Source organism: Ailuropoda melanoleuca, chromosome 8 (assembly GCF_002007445.2).
Source record: "Ailuropoda melanoleuca isolate Jingjing chromosome 8, ASM200744v2, whole genome shotgun sequence".
NCBI classification, from domain to species: domain Eukaryota; kingdom Metazoa; phylum Chordata; class Mammalia; order Carnivora; family Ursidae; genus Ailuropoda; species Ailuropoda melanoleuca.
In genome coordinates this window covers 55,707,570-55,722,459 of record NC_048225.1, presented here as the reverse complement: position 1 = coordinate 55,722,459, position 14,890 = coordinate 55,707,570, and the positions used below count along the sequence as shown (strand labels likewise).

General features: G+C 55.3%; 1 protein-coding gene across 5 annotated transcripts in view; it reads right to left on the bottom strand.

The window, feature by feature from the left end:
- PDE2A (phosphodiesterase 2A) overlaps nucleotides 1-14,890 on the bottom strand; it is a 111,511-nt gene that overhangs the window by 41,620 nt on the left and 55,001 nt on the right. The gene's annotated exons all lie outside the window — the stretch shown is intronic.

Genomic DNA, 14,890 nt, shown 5'->3' with positions numbered 1-14,890 from the left:
TCCTGCATTGGGAGTAGCAAGAGTCCAAGGGGTGTAATAAGCCCACAAGGTGGGAGAAACACAGTTGGGCCAGCCCCTGGCAAGATAGAAGGGGAAGGAGAAGTCAGCCTTGACTGCCTCACAGCCTTCCCATCCCAGGAACAGGCCTTGTCCTTGGAGAGCCGGAACAGAGACAAAAAAGATCCATGCTTCTCACTCTATTAACTTGGCTGAGCCACAGGGATCAAAAAGAAAGGTAATGGAACAGGGGATCCGGGGCCAAGGCAGGCTCATGACTCATACTGTCCACTCAGCTATGCCCTCCCCACTAGCCCTTGAAGTTCTTTTCTGTGGATGGCCAGGTCTGTGTTCAAAAAGCAGAATGATTAACTGTAGGAGGAAGGAGACATGGCTTGGCCCCCATTCACATAAAAATGTTGTGAGGTTGAGGGTCTTAGTGAACCACAAGCTCCGCATGAGCCCATAGTGTATGTGTGGCTGGTCATAAATTAAAATGCTGAAACTGCAGGCCATATTATTAAAGATCTGTTAACCCGAATAGGGAAGATGACAGTTTCTCCACTTCTCCAGGCAGATTAGATCATCCCCAGGGCATTGTATCCCAAGTAAGGACAAGATGAGACTCGTTCACAGGTGACCCATGTAAGGAGGAAACTAGAAACCAAGTCCTGCGTGTGGCTGAGACTGGAGAACCTGGGGGTGCCCAGTCGACAGCAGAGCAGACCCATAGTTCTCCATCTTTGACTCCAATGTCTCAGGCTCTCCTGAGCAACGGGACAGGACTCTGTGGCCCCAGGGACAACCTGGAGACCCATAGGTTCGAAGGAGGCTGGCCGTGGCCCAGTGGGATGAAGGACCTTTTCTAGGCAGAGCCATGCCACATAGGCAGAGGCCACCAGGAGAGAGGGAGGAGGTGAGCTGCCTGTCCCTAAGGGTGGGCAAGAACAGACTCAGGGCCCATTTTTCAGAGAGGGCACCGAGAGGAGTCCTGCGCTGGGGTCCAGGAGAAGCCTGGGGTCCAGGCTTTAGCTACTGCTTTCGGCCATGCGTCTTCTTGGCTTCAGTCTTGCCCTTCATTCCCTCTGCCACCAAGTCCTGTGTTCCCAGGAGTGGGCGGCAGCAGCGGACCTCCCCCCTCCAACGTTCACTTGCCATTGCTCTCCCCACACCCCAGCTCCCTCCGGCCCCTCCCACTGCTCAAGGATGAGGACACATTTTGGTCACAGAGATATGTCTCTGCCCTTGGACATCAGAAGCTGCTGATTCCAAACATTAGAACCCCCCATGGGATTGTCCTTCAACCCTTAGGCACTCTTCATCACAGTCCACACACCCCCAGCGCCACCTACACTGGGCCACGCAGCCGCAGAGCTCCACCTCTCCCGGAAGGACCCCCGCACGCCTGCGCACACCCTCCAGGAGCACACACAGGTTCACACAGGCGAACCTGTGAGTCTTCTGGACTCACAGGGCCGAGGCTCAGGGACCTGTCCTTTACTGGAATTGGCGGGTGCCTATCTGGCCTTTGTTCAGATTGGTCAGCTTTCTGGACTTTTCAGACTAAGGACAGGACGAAGGTGGGGATGGGGGACAGCTGTGCAGACAGTATACACGTAGGCTACTGTGGCCTTTTGAGGTCAATTCTGCAGACTAAAAGGGGAGAAAGAGATCACGTCCCAGATAATCCCAAAATTAAGTCTGCCAAGCCAGGCTCCTCAGGCTGAGGCTCCCAGGTCAGGGCCTCAGAAACTGGTGCTGGTTTGGGCCTGTTCCTAAAGGGTTGGGGGGTAGACAAGCTGAGTCCTGGGGTTCTCGGCCTCTGGAGGAGTCTGAGGTGTGTCTGCTGTGAAAGTTGGAGAAGAGGGGCCAAGGTGATGGAGTGAAGAGTGGGGAGGCTTGGGGCAGTGGGGAGGCTTGGGGCAGTGGGGAGGCTTGGGGCAGTGAAGTCTCCTCATCTGATAGATGAGGAGACCGAGATTCAAAGAGAAGCAATGTCCCATTTATGGTCAGCCAGCACGTCAGGCAGAGCCGCCCAGGTCGCTGCATCTCCCGCCCCAGTCTGCCTCCAGCTCCCTCCCGGAGGGGGGGGCGCTGAGAGAGGAAAGTCTGTCCTTTGTTCCGATTGGTGGGCTCCTCTACCTGCCCTTTACTTGGATTGGGGGATGCCCTGACCTATCCTTTACTGGAATTGGTGGGCGCCTGTCTGGCCTTTGTTTAGATTGGTCAGCTTTCTGTGACTTTTCAGACTAAGGGCAGGACTAAGGTGGGGAAGGGGGACAGGGAAGGAAACTTGAGGAGAGTTGGGGCAGCAGAAAGGGGCTTCGCAGGCTTGGCCAGAGCGGGCTGCAAGCAGACGTGGCCGATGAAGCCCGAGGCTCTCTGCCTGGCATCCTTCTGTCCACCCCCCTCCTGGCCCAGCCCTGCCCCGCCTGCCCCAGGAGTGGGGGTGTGGGGTGCGGGAACTGCACACTCTCATCCCTGGCTCTCAGAGGGGCCTTCAAGCCTTGTTCAAATGCCACCTCCTCTCTGAACCTTCCTCAGATCTCAAAGCAACTTCACCTCTACTGCCATCAGCTGGGGGAAGAAAATAGCTCCGATCCCAAAGCCCATGGTGGGGGGGGTGCTCAGAGAGCAGCATGGCTGCCTCCGTGAAGGGAGGAGAGAATCGGTGGGAGCAGCTGAGAATGCACATGTCTCTGTCCAACATATATGCACACGCCCTCACACAAACGTGCACGCACACAGAAACACAATCGTACATGCAATGCACACACACAAATACATATTTAGGCATGAGTACACACACACACATGCACACACACACACACACACACACACACACAGAGCCCAGGCTCAGAGTGGGGTGAAGGAGGTCACATTTCCTGCCCTCTCCGTTTTTTTTTTTTTTGAACAAACATCAGTATAAATATCAACATAACCAGGCAATTTCCCAGACCCCAGGGGAGAATGTGTGGTGTGTAGAAAAGAGCAGCAATTTCCAGGCCTGTCCCAGACTGACTACAGAAACTCGGTGACCTTAGCAGGCTCCTTTCCTCTTCTGGGTCTCAGTTTCCTCATTAGTGAAAATGGGTCCTTCCAGCTCTGCAACAGATAGTTCTATGGTTCTGTGGTTTAATTCAAGGCTGACTGGCTGGCTGGAGACATCCTGCTTTCGCTGGCTCCCTACCTGCCACTCTGTGGTTGGAGAGAGGGCCAGTCAGCACCATGCACAGGGCCGCCCCCAGCCTAGTCCTTCACTCCAGGTACCAAGAAAGGGGAGTCTGTTAGGAGTCAGGGCTCCTCTGGAGCCAGTCCTGTGGCTACATCAGCATTTCTGCACTTTTTTGGGGAGGGGAAGGGTCTAGACTAAATTACTTCTAACTCCTTCCTAATGCCTAGGATTATATGAAGCCAGAGACCTTGGCCTTATTTCTTCTGATGCTACCTGTACAGGGACTGATGCCCAGTTTGAGGGTCAGGGTCACTGTCACAAGCTGCTCTCCTGTCTTGTCTTCATGGTCTCTATATCTTTTCCCACCTTTTTAAACCTTCCTATTGCTCTCCCCATTGCCTGGAACCTAGAGCCCACCTCACCCTTTCTGGAAGGAAGCCTTGCAGTGCCCCTGTTGGTGGCCTAGAAGAACGTAGTAACATCAAACCCAATGGTCAAGTCCCTCCCAAGACTCAAGCTGTATTACTGGGACTGGTCATATGGTCATCCAAGTCTGCTTGTGCTAGGTCTCCTGTGTGGCCTGGGGGTCTCTCTGTGGGCCTTGGTGTCCCCTTCTCTGAAGCATGGGCATCCTTCAAGATCTCCAGGGTCTTAGAACCCCTCTCTGCCTCTTCCCTTCCCTCTGACCTGTGTGTCCCTCTCAGGACCTGTCCCTCCCAACCTCTCCAAGTGGACCTCTCCTCTCTCCATGCCTTCCTTAGTTGACGTCCATCTCTGTCACAGGCTGCTTTCCTGTCACGTCTCCATGTGTCTTAACGTCTTTTCCCACCCCAAATCCTTAGTCGTCTCAGCTGGCTTCTCTCCCATCTCTCTCCTGCACACTCCAGCCCCCACCCACTCCAATCTCTCCTGTCCACTCCTCCCCTCAATCTCTAGGCAGTCCTCTTGAGAACTAGGGGAGAAAGCACCTGACCCAAGATGACTACCCACAGAATGGGGGAACCCAGGAGGACAGCCATGTTGGGAGAAATTGGGGGTGCCAGGACAGATGCCATCTGCACTTTTCTGCTTCCTGCCCCCTGTTTGGTGATCAATATACAGTCTCTTATCTCCCTGGAGAATGGGGGCCCTTCTAGGGCAAAGGAGAACTTATCCATTTCTGTGCCCAGCACAAAGAAGCCGAGCTTCTGTGTCAGGGTGACCAACAGAGCTCCCCTAAAGGAAGCCTCCCAGGGGCTCCAAGCACGGAAGCCCCCTTTGGCTGGGCCTCAGAATCTGGCCTGAGCTCCAACACCCCAACCTCCCTCTGTGGCTCCTCACTGCCCTCACAGCATGGCCAGCCCTGCAGAGTCAAGCGATGATGGCAAGGAAGAACAAGAACCAGCCCCTCCTCCCTCCCCAGCTGCCACCCCTGCCTGCCACCTCCCCAAGGATCCACCTCTAACAGACACACACCCTTAGCTACTCCGCGGAGAGCTACCCGGAGAGCTACCCGTGAGCGCTAGACCGTGCCCTCCCGGACCTCCTCTCAGCAAGCCAGAGCTGGACCAGCAGCAAGAGAATAGAGGAAAGAGGCTTGGGGATCCTTGGGAGGCGTGATCTGAAGCAACAGGCAGGACAGAGACCCAGGCCACAGGTGGACTGGCGCGAATGTCAGAGCCTGGCTTGAGTGGGCAGTCAGGCTTGGCGGAGGGGCGGTACCTTTCTCAAACACCTACTGTGTGCTAGAGGGCCGCCAGTGGCTCTCAACTATCTGTGCCCACCAGCTTCCCCTGGAGAGTTAGCTAACATCCGGTTTGCTGGCCTCACCCCCAGAGTTTCTGATACAGGACATCTGGGATGAGGCCACGAATTGCCATTTCCAACGCAATCAGTGCTGCTGCTNTACTGTGTGCTAGAGGGCCGCCAGTGGCTCTCAACTATCTGTGCCCACCAGCATCGAGACCAACACTCTGAGACCCAGGGGCCTACTCCACCTCCAATCGTCCTGCGATCCCTGGGACGATTGTTTTGTTTTGCTTTACTGCTGACGGGTCGGCACACACCATTATATTAGTTTCGGGTTACAGCACGGCGATTCGGCAATTATATACCTTACAAAACGCTCATCACGATAAGCGCAGTCACCATCTGTCACCTTCTACCTTAGTACAATATTATGGGCTGTGCCTGCTTTGATCACCCCGTTTGATAGGCGGGGAGAGGAAGGGGCGGGGCCTTGCTCAGGTGAAACCCGCCCATCCTCTGAGTGCAGTCTGAGCGGCTCACGCCGCGTCTGCCTCAAGAGAGGAGCTCCTCACGGAAGGTCCCGAAGGAGGGGAGAAGCGGGGCTGCTGGAAGGAGAGAGTGAGGTGGGACAGAGGGGTGACGTGGACAAGGGCCACCTGGAGCTCAGGAGCCCAGCCCTAAAGGAGAGGCCTGCCCTTCCCCATCCTCCTCCGCCCTCCGTCCCTCTCATCCCCATCCCCTCTCCTCTCTCCGTTAGTCCTCTCCCGCCCTTCGCAGACTCCGGCTTCAGTTGTTACTCCAACAGGGCCGCGTCTCCAGCCTCTGAGTCACACTGGAGACACGTGCACTGTAGAATACACCTGAGCCCAGTCCTGGAGCCCGCCCCGCCCCGTGGGTACTCCACCTCCCGGATGAGCTTGGCCCCCAGACTGTGGGCTCTTCCCCTCCCATATGCCCGACCAGATCCTCCAGGCCCCTCATCCTTTCTAAGCCAGACTCAGCTTCTACGCCAGATCCTGCCTCCTCTAACACGCCCTCCAATTGTCCCAGGCCCTCCTGGATCCCTCAGGGGCTAGGTTTGGGGATGGATGAAGGATGGGAGGAAGGAAAGAGTTGGGGAGAGAAAGTAGGCTTGTATGAACAGTCAGCTCTCTGGGGGCCTGACTCCTTCCCTAGAACCTCTCAGTCCCTAGCACAGGGTCTGAGGTCAGGAAAGGAGGGGATAAGGGAACAGCCAGAGCGGGCAGAGGGAGGGAGGCAAAAGCTGAATGTGCAGAGGGGAAGATGGCCCTGGGAGGCGGACGTCAGACCAAGGGGGGCCAGGACAGGCTCCTGGCTTCCCCACCTTCAACTGCCTCGTCCACATGGCAGGGTTGGTAGTGACCTCCATCCTCATGGCCCACATTCTCCTCGATGCCACAGCCTTCTTCCCGAGCACATCACCAGTGTCCCCTCATCATAGCTGTCCCAGTCATTCTGATCACCTGGGGCCTCTCCATCCTCGACTCCTGGCGCAGCGAGGGAGTCACAAGGAAGCAGATGTAACTCACTGAGAGTCAGTCATATGCCATAAGAGAGAAGTCTGAGAAGGAGGAAGGGGTGAGCTCCCTGTCCCCAAGGATGTGCTAACAAGAATGGGGGCAATGGGGAAAGCCCTTGGTGAGCCTGGTTGGTCTCCAGCTCTGGGGTCCCTGACCCTAAATGTCTTTAAACCTTCCTCAGCCTCACCCCTCACACAGTCTTCATGATGGGTTGGGAGCTGGGCAAAGCAAATCCAGGAGCCTCTAAAAGGCCGACACAGTGGCCTGAGAAGAGGATGGAGAGAAGTGACCTGCTGGGCCAGCGTCAGAAAAGTTTCTGTCTCTCAGGAAATAATGACCAAAGGAACAACTGGATACGTGAATGAAAGAACAAACCAATGAACGAATGAATGAGTGACCGACCTCCCTTCTCTGGGTCTCCCTCCAGGAACTTTTCCTTGTTGCTTCCTTTCCCAGGCAGATCTGACCCTCCCCCTGGCACTCACAGTCCTCTGCTCCCCCCACCAGGGCATGGCATGCACCGATGCATTGCCACTAGTTCCCATCCGGGTCTCCCATCAGACTGGGAGCTCTTAGAAGCCAGAGGTTGTGTCCTGTTCATCCCCAGGTCTCCTGCTTCATCCAGCCCATCACAGGTGTCAGGAGATATTAGCTGAGCTATAAAATGATCAGATGGACTCCTGAGCACCCAGAGCTGTTGGGCTGTGAGGGGTACATTCCATCACCGAGTAGATGGGAGAACCCCATGACCTCTGGAGGCTCCCAGGCCGCCAAGACAGCTGAGACTCTCAAAGTTTCCCAGGTCTGGCACAGTGACTGTCTTCGAGAAGGAGCCTGAGGAACGAGGGTGCCTTGTGCTGAGAGCATGTGGAAGCCTTTCCAAGGCAACTCCATGGGCCAGAGGGTCCTTCAAGGCTTCAGGATCGTCTCCCAGAACAGAAGGGGCTGGGGACAACATGTCAGGATGGAGGGGCTCTTCCCTGAGAGGAGCACTATCGCTATCACCTTCTTTCATGACTGATGTCACCTCCTCCAGGAAGCCTTCCTGGGTGGGTCACCTGTCTTCCTCCCAGGCCTCCTGAAAATTCCGGCAGGACCAGTATCTAGAGGGCCCTAGGCCTCATGGAGCCTAATCCCCAGCTTGATGGGGGTAGCTTACGGCCAGGGGAGACAGGCAAGGACTTGCCCAGAGCCTTACCTGGAGTCAAGAGGCCCACGCTCCAGCTCAGGGCACTTCAAAACACACTGGGCTCCCTCCCTTCGGAGCACTGTTTGCCTTTGGGTCCCCTCCAATTCCCTACTTTGGCCAGGGGATGGGCTGAGCCCCTCTCAGATGTGGGGTGGGGCTGGGTGTCTTCCTCCAGGCCAGGCACAGGGCTTCTCATCTCTCTTTCTGTGCCAGACACAGTGCTCAGAGTGGGAGATGAATGCTGGATGGCACCAGCCTGGCACAGGGTTAGTGTGGGCCTGCAGGGGGCAGGGAAGAAGGGCTGAACTGGAGGTACTGGTGGGGGTGGAGGGAGACCCTGGTAGAGCCTGTCTTCTGGGACAAGTCAGAGAGCAGGGCAAAAAGCAGCTGCCACAGCCATCAAGGCCTGCCTCCGGGCTCTCCCTGACTCTGTCCTAAGCTCTTCCCTGCCTCTCAGCCTCCCCAGGCTCTGTGTGTCTGTCCCTCTTACTGTCTGTCTGTTCTCTGGTATGTGTTTCTCTCACAGTCTCACTGCTGGTCCCATGACTGTATTTGGCTCAATCTTCAGGGCCTGGCTCTTCCCAGCTGTTCCCCAGATCCCAAGGCGGCCGGGGTGGGGGTGGGGAGAGATGGGGCTATGAGAAAGAGACTGGGACAGAGACAAGTTCAGAGGCAGAGGGACAGACACAAGAGTGAGGAGGGGACCCTGGGGACAGGGCTGGGGCAACAGGGCTGGCCAAGGTTATAAAGTCTCCCCAGTCACTGAGGGGGAGACCCTGAAGACAAAGTCAGAGTTGGAGGGAAGACTAGGGTCGGCCCTTTCCCTCTGCACGGGCTCCTGGCCCCCCTTCCTTCTCCCTGCCCCTGCAGGAATGTGTGAGCACTTTCACTGTTCCTAAAAATAGTCCTTCTTTATTGGGGGTTGGAGTGAGGAATCTTCTGGGCTGGGTTCATCTCAGGCATGCCCCTGCCTCTGGGCTCCCATCTACTTTGTGGGGCCTCTGTGAGCGCCCTAACACTTACCTGCAGTGCTTCATTAAAACGGAAACCTGACAGTGTCCCTCCTTGGCATAAGACTGCCATGGCTTCTGGGCCCAGTAGGCTCTGAGCTCCCAGGCCTGTTGGGAGCTATTTGTCAAGCGCTCAGCATCTCACAACAGGGCCACTGCCTGTTCCTACAGGCTCCCAGGCTCTAGCTTCTACCCAACTCTCCCAACCTTACTTCCCCCACCCTTACGTTCCTCCACCTCCAGGCCTCTCCTCCTCTTGTCCTTCTAGGCCCAGCCCTGGGCTGCTCAGCTCTGGTGGCCTGCCCTGCTGTGCTATCCTCTGTCCGGCCCTGTCCTCTGGCGCTCGCTACTCTCACTCTGCTCCCCTCAGCAGCTCAGCAGGGGCTGGGCTGCAGTGCCCCTAGCAGATGCAGGCTCTGAGGTAGAGGGCTTCTCCAGGGAAGGGGGGATTGGTGGGGAAACTGCAGGTTCTGGAGCCCCGCACCCTGCCCTGAAGCCTGGACCCTACTGGCCCCCTCCATCTCCTGTCTCCCGCTTTTGTTTCTCTTCTGCACCTTAAGCCTGGAGTGTCTCTCTGTCAATTTCAGTCTCCAGGGGGAGGCCATCTAGTCTCATCTCCTCCCTGCCTCCATTTCTTGGATGGGGAAACTGAGCCCCAGCGAGGGGAGGTGATGGGGGCCTACAAGCTCATGGAAAGCTGGCCACAGGCCACAGACCTCAGTCACTGCAAACTCTTGCACGGCCCCAGTCAGTGGGGCTCCAGAGGCAGCAGCGAGCACTTTACACAACCCACCACCCCACCCGCCCTGCCCGGGGCAGGCAGTCTGGCATCCAAAGTTATTTGCCTTTGGAGGGCCCAGGAAGCCAGAGGACAAACATCCGGAGTCTCTGGAACTTCTACTCTCTCTCATATCCCAAGGATCCGGGAGCCACCAAGCGGGTACACCAGTGTGTGTGCACACACGTACACACACAGTCCTGGGCTGGGTAAACACGTGAGCCCAGAAGATCTCTTGGGACTGTTGTGCCTGTGAATCTGTGCAAGTCCCAAAACCTGGGTAAAAAGATGATAAGCCCAGCTTTATATTAATTTTGTCTTGGAAATGAAAACTAAAATCGTTTTTGCATGACTTTTCTGATTGTAAAATTCTGGAGACACTCATCAAAACTGATACACTCATCAAAACCGATCATGATCCATTTATGTCCATTTATGGGCAGCTCCCACTTTGCTGGTGACCTGAATATGTGTGGGGCCTGCCCATGAGCCGTCTACAACGTGTGTTGCTGCGGGCTGTCATGTGGCCACAGCAGACTATGCCCCATGGGCCACTAGAAGACTGTCCATGTGAAAACACACGGATCTGTGATTCTGTGAGAGGGTGTGTGTGCGTGTGAATGTGTGAGCATCCCTGTGTCCATGTCTGTGCCTGAGTCATCTGCATGTGCAGGGGACCCGTGTCCCACGTGTGTGCAGTGAGCGTGGGGCTGCTTTTGTCTCTGAATGAATGTTTGGCTGAGAGCGTCGGTGTCTGTACATGTGGGGGGTCTGCTTCTCGGCCTCCCGTGCACCGCCTCCCCTCTTCCACCACCTGTGCCAGACCCAGGCTCACAGGCCTTTCCTGCCACGTGTCACCTACGTGGCACTGGGCAAGTCTTTTAACCTTCCTGGGCTCCGTTTCACCATCTGCAAAACAGTGCTTTCTCCTCGAGCTGCTGAGAGGACCGCCCTGTTACCATAAAGGTCCTGCCCAAGCGGGCTCCCAGCTGGGGGTGAGGCCACTTCTGTGTGAGTTAGAGACAGGTGACCCCAACTCTCTGGCCAGATGCAGCCTTGAGGGGCATGGATTGGTGGGGGAGGGCAGGCTGGGTTTTGGCGCCGCCCTACTTCTGAGGGACCCCTGTGCCAGGTATAAGTTGTGAGGCTAGAGGCCGTGGACCTGCAGGTGAGGACAGAGGATGCTGCCTTTCCGCATCCCCTAGGGCAGGTGTGCGACCTGGGACTAAAGGGTCTCTGATTCTAGAACCGGGGTGGCCATGTTTCAGATGAGACTCTGAGGACACCCACCCCCTCCTCTTCCTCTGGGGCCCTCCAGCCCTCCCTCTCCAAAGCCCAAAAGAAGGCTTTACAGAAGCCATGAGAGGGGCTGACTAGACCTGGCATGTGGAGACGAGCTAGGCTGACCAGATGCTGAGACACCCCCACCCTCAGCTCAACGCCCATTATCAGAGAGTGAGACTGAGACATGGAGAGGGCCAGGGACCCTCCCAGGGACACCAGTGAACCCCATCAGTCCAAGCTCCTGTCTCAAAACCTCTGTAGAGGCAGTTGGGGAGACCCCAGCTTTGGACTCTGTTGGCTACTGGAGTGCAAGGGAGTAGGCGGGGTCCTGAGAGACAGGTACAGCTACACCTGTGCCCCACCGTGGGTGTGGACCTCCCACCCAGCCCCACCCTCCCCACCTGGGCCAGATCCCCTACTCGTGTGATTAACCAAATTATAGGATTTTTCTTGAGCAAATTGCATCGGCCTAATTGAATGAGTCTGCAGGAGCCCGGGCTGGAGGCTGAGGGGGTCGAGGACGGCAGGACCTGGGAGAGGGTGGGTTGGGAGCAAGTGGTGGGGGCAGGCCAAGCAGGGGACAGAAGGAGGAAGAGAGGGGGAGAGGAAGGCTGTGGGCACAGGAGGACAGGACATCACTCGTTCAGCACACCCGTTCTGCACACCCACAAGCCGCCTGGGTACAGGGACATGAGGAGCGTGGCTCCCCTGGAGACCACTGAGCCGTCGCTTAGTGCCAGTACCGCATTACTCAAAAGTGCTGTTTCGTGTCATCCTCCCAACAGCTGCATTTTACACTTGAGGGGACCGAGGCTCAAGACATGAAATGACTTGCTAGATGTCAGAGCCAGACAGGACTGTCGGACACCACAGCCCTTGCTCTTACCCGGTACTGCTCTTTCTGCTCAAGTGCTACCATCCTGCCCCCAGGACGCCTTCCTGGGGGTTCAGAGAAAGGAGGAGGCCTCACACTGACTCACACTTGGCCTGGACACCATTCCTGTCCATGTCGGCACTTCTGCTTATCTATACTCTGATGGCCAACAGCTGAGGCTGGGGCTGACCACACATAGATCACACCTCCCTCCCCCGACCCCGCCATGGGCCATGGCACAGCCCTGACCCCTCTCACTCCCGTGCAGCATCCTGTTCTGCGTCACACTCATCACCCCTGGATGACACACAGAGACAGGATCGCTATCACTTTCACATGGCCTGTCCCACATACTCAGTGACTCACAGCCATTTCACGCTTTCCACAGCGTCACACATCACTGAGTGTCCCAGGGCCACACACAGTGGTACTATCACTGTGCCCTCACTTGGGGTGGCTCATTCTCAGTGTCATACATCATGTTCCCAATGCTCCACAGTGTCACCCTCATGCAGGGTCATGCACACACTTCAAGCTGGCTCTGCGTTGCACTGTCACATTTCAGCATCATCTGGGACCTTCTGACCTTAAAAAAAATCCACCTTTGGTGAAATGACATCATGTCTGAGATTTGCTTTAAAATACTTCAGCAAAGCAACCTACACGATGAGAGAAGATATTTGCAAACTGTGCATCTGATTAGGGGTTAGTATCTGGAATATATAAAGAAGTCCTACCACTCAACCACAAAATAAACAACCTGACTTACAAATGGGCAAGTAACTTGAATAGGCATTTCTCTAAAGAAGATATGCAATGGTCAACAAGCACATGGAAAGATGCCCAACATCACTCATCATTAGGGAAATGCAAATCAAAACCACAGTAAGATACCACCTTTCCCCAGTCTTCCACCCATTAGGATGGCCAGGAAGGAAGGAAGGGAGGAAAGAAAGGAAGGAAGGAAGGGAAGGAGGGAGGGAGGGAAGGTGGGAAGGAGGGAAGGAGGGAGGGAAGAAGGAAGGAAGGAGGGAAAGAAAGGAAGGAAGGAAGGGAAAGAGGGAGGGAGGGAAGAAGGAAGGAAGGAGGGAAAGAAAGGAAGGAAGGAAGGGAAAGAGGAAGGGAGGGATAGTGGGAGGGAGGGAAGGAGGAAGGAAAGAGGAAGGAAGGAAGGGAGGAAGGAAGGAAGGAAGGAAAGAAGGAAGGAAGGAAGGAAGGAAGGGGAAGGAAGTAGAGAAAGAGGTGGTGGGGAAAAAGAAGGGAAGGAAAGGGCAGGAAAGAAGTGTTGTCGAGAAGGTGGAGAAATTGGAACCCTGGTACACTGTTGCTGGGCATGTAAAATGGCACCACTGCTGTGGAAAACAGTATGTTGGTTCCTCAAAAATTAAAAATAGGACGCCTGTGTAGCTCAGTTGGTTAAGCATCCAACTCTTGGTTTCGGCTCAGGTCATGATCTCAGTCAGGGTCATGAGATTGAGACTCACGTGGGCTGCATGCCCCACGGAGTCTGCTTGGGATTCTCTCTCCCTCACCCTCTGCCCCTCCTGCTCATGCTCTCTCTGTCTCTCAAAATAAACACATAAATCTTTTTAAAAAAATAAAAGAAAAAGAAAATTACCATATGAGCCAGTACTTCCACTTCTGGGTATATATCTAAAAGAATTGAAAGCAGAATCTTGAAGAGATGCTGGACCCCTGTGTTTATGGTGGCATTATTCACAGCAGCCAAAGGTGGAGGCAGATGAAGTGTCCATCAGTGGGTGAACGGATGAACACGTGGTCTATACAAACAATGGAATGGTATTGAGCCTCAAAAAGGAAGGAAACTCTGACACACGCTACAGCGTGGATGGACCCGGAGGACACAATGCAGAGTGAAATCAGGCAGTCACCAAGAGACAAATACTGTATGATCCCAGATATCTGAGGCGCCTAGGAGCCAAATGTGTAGACAGAAAGTAGAATGGTGGTTGTCAGACGCTTGGGGGGGGCGTGGAAGGGAGCTGTTTAAAGGGTAAAAGTTTCAGTTTTGCAAAATGAAAAAGTTCTGGCGACTGTAAACATACTTAACGCTACTGAACTATACACTTTAAACGGTTAAGATGGTAAGTTTTCGGTTACGTGCATTTCACCACAATTAAAAACTAGAAAATAAAGTACTTCAGGAAAGAAAACTGAAAAAAAGGGGGGGTTGGGTGGGGTCGGGAGGGATAGATGAACTAAACGTGCCCAAATCTTGGTAACTGTTAGATTTGGGTGATGGCCATATGGCAAGTTTATTGTATTGTTTTCTCTACTGTTGGGTGTATTTCAAACATTCCATAATTTAAAAATGTTACTCTCCCTTGACCTCACATCTTTTCCAGTGACCACGCCCCTTCTCCACATCCCTTGGAGTCAAAGGTCTGCAAAGGGTTGACTGTGCTTTGCCTTCGCCCCCCACTCAGCACCCACCCAGGCCAGGGCTGGCTTCAGCCCCACCCCCGCCCCGTCATAGCCATGGTTCCTGCCTGGCTAATGCGGGCCCAGGCCAGCACCGACTCCCCTGTCCACCTTACCTGCCAATGTGGCCACCTCCTTCCCCATCAACCCTCTCCCCTTCCGGGGCTCCACACTCTAAGTAGCCCCACGTCCCTGGCCACTCGTCCTCTGTCTCCCGGCTGCTCCCGCTCACCTCCCAGGCCTCCAGATGATGGAGTCTGCAGACTTGGGGCTGGGGCTCGGTCCTTCACCGGGCTCCCGCCCTAGGTCATCCCAGCCACACCTGTCGCCTCCCAAAGATACCCCAGCCTGGCCTCTGCTGCCCACTGGACACCTTCACCTGGATGTCCGACTTCTGTCGAAAACAGATCTCTTCATTTGTGCCTCCTTGCCCTCTCTCAACCCCCTAACCCTGGCCTCCCCCTGGTCTTCACCCCTCTCAGTAACGTCTCCACCATCCATCGCTTGGTCCCTCAAACCAGAAACCTGGAAGCCAGCCTCGCTTCGCCCTTGGGCTCGTCTCATTCATCAGCAAGTTCTATTATTTCAACCTCCCACATATCTCCAAAGTCCATCCATTTCTCTGCAACTCTACCGTCGTCCCCTGAGCCCAGGCACCACCATCTCCTGCCTGTGGGGGCTGCCATGGCCTCCAACTGGTGTGCCCACCTCCTCTCTGCCCCTCCAACTTGCCCCCCACACACTCGGCAGCCAGAGCAATCTCAAAATCATGCATTGGATGGTGTCACTCCCCTGCCTGGGCCCACTGGGGACCTTCCTGGGACGGCGTCGTGCACAGTGTCATGTGGTTACACTTCTCATCATCACAACCA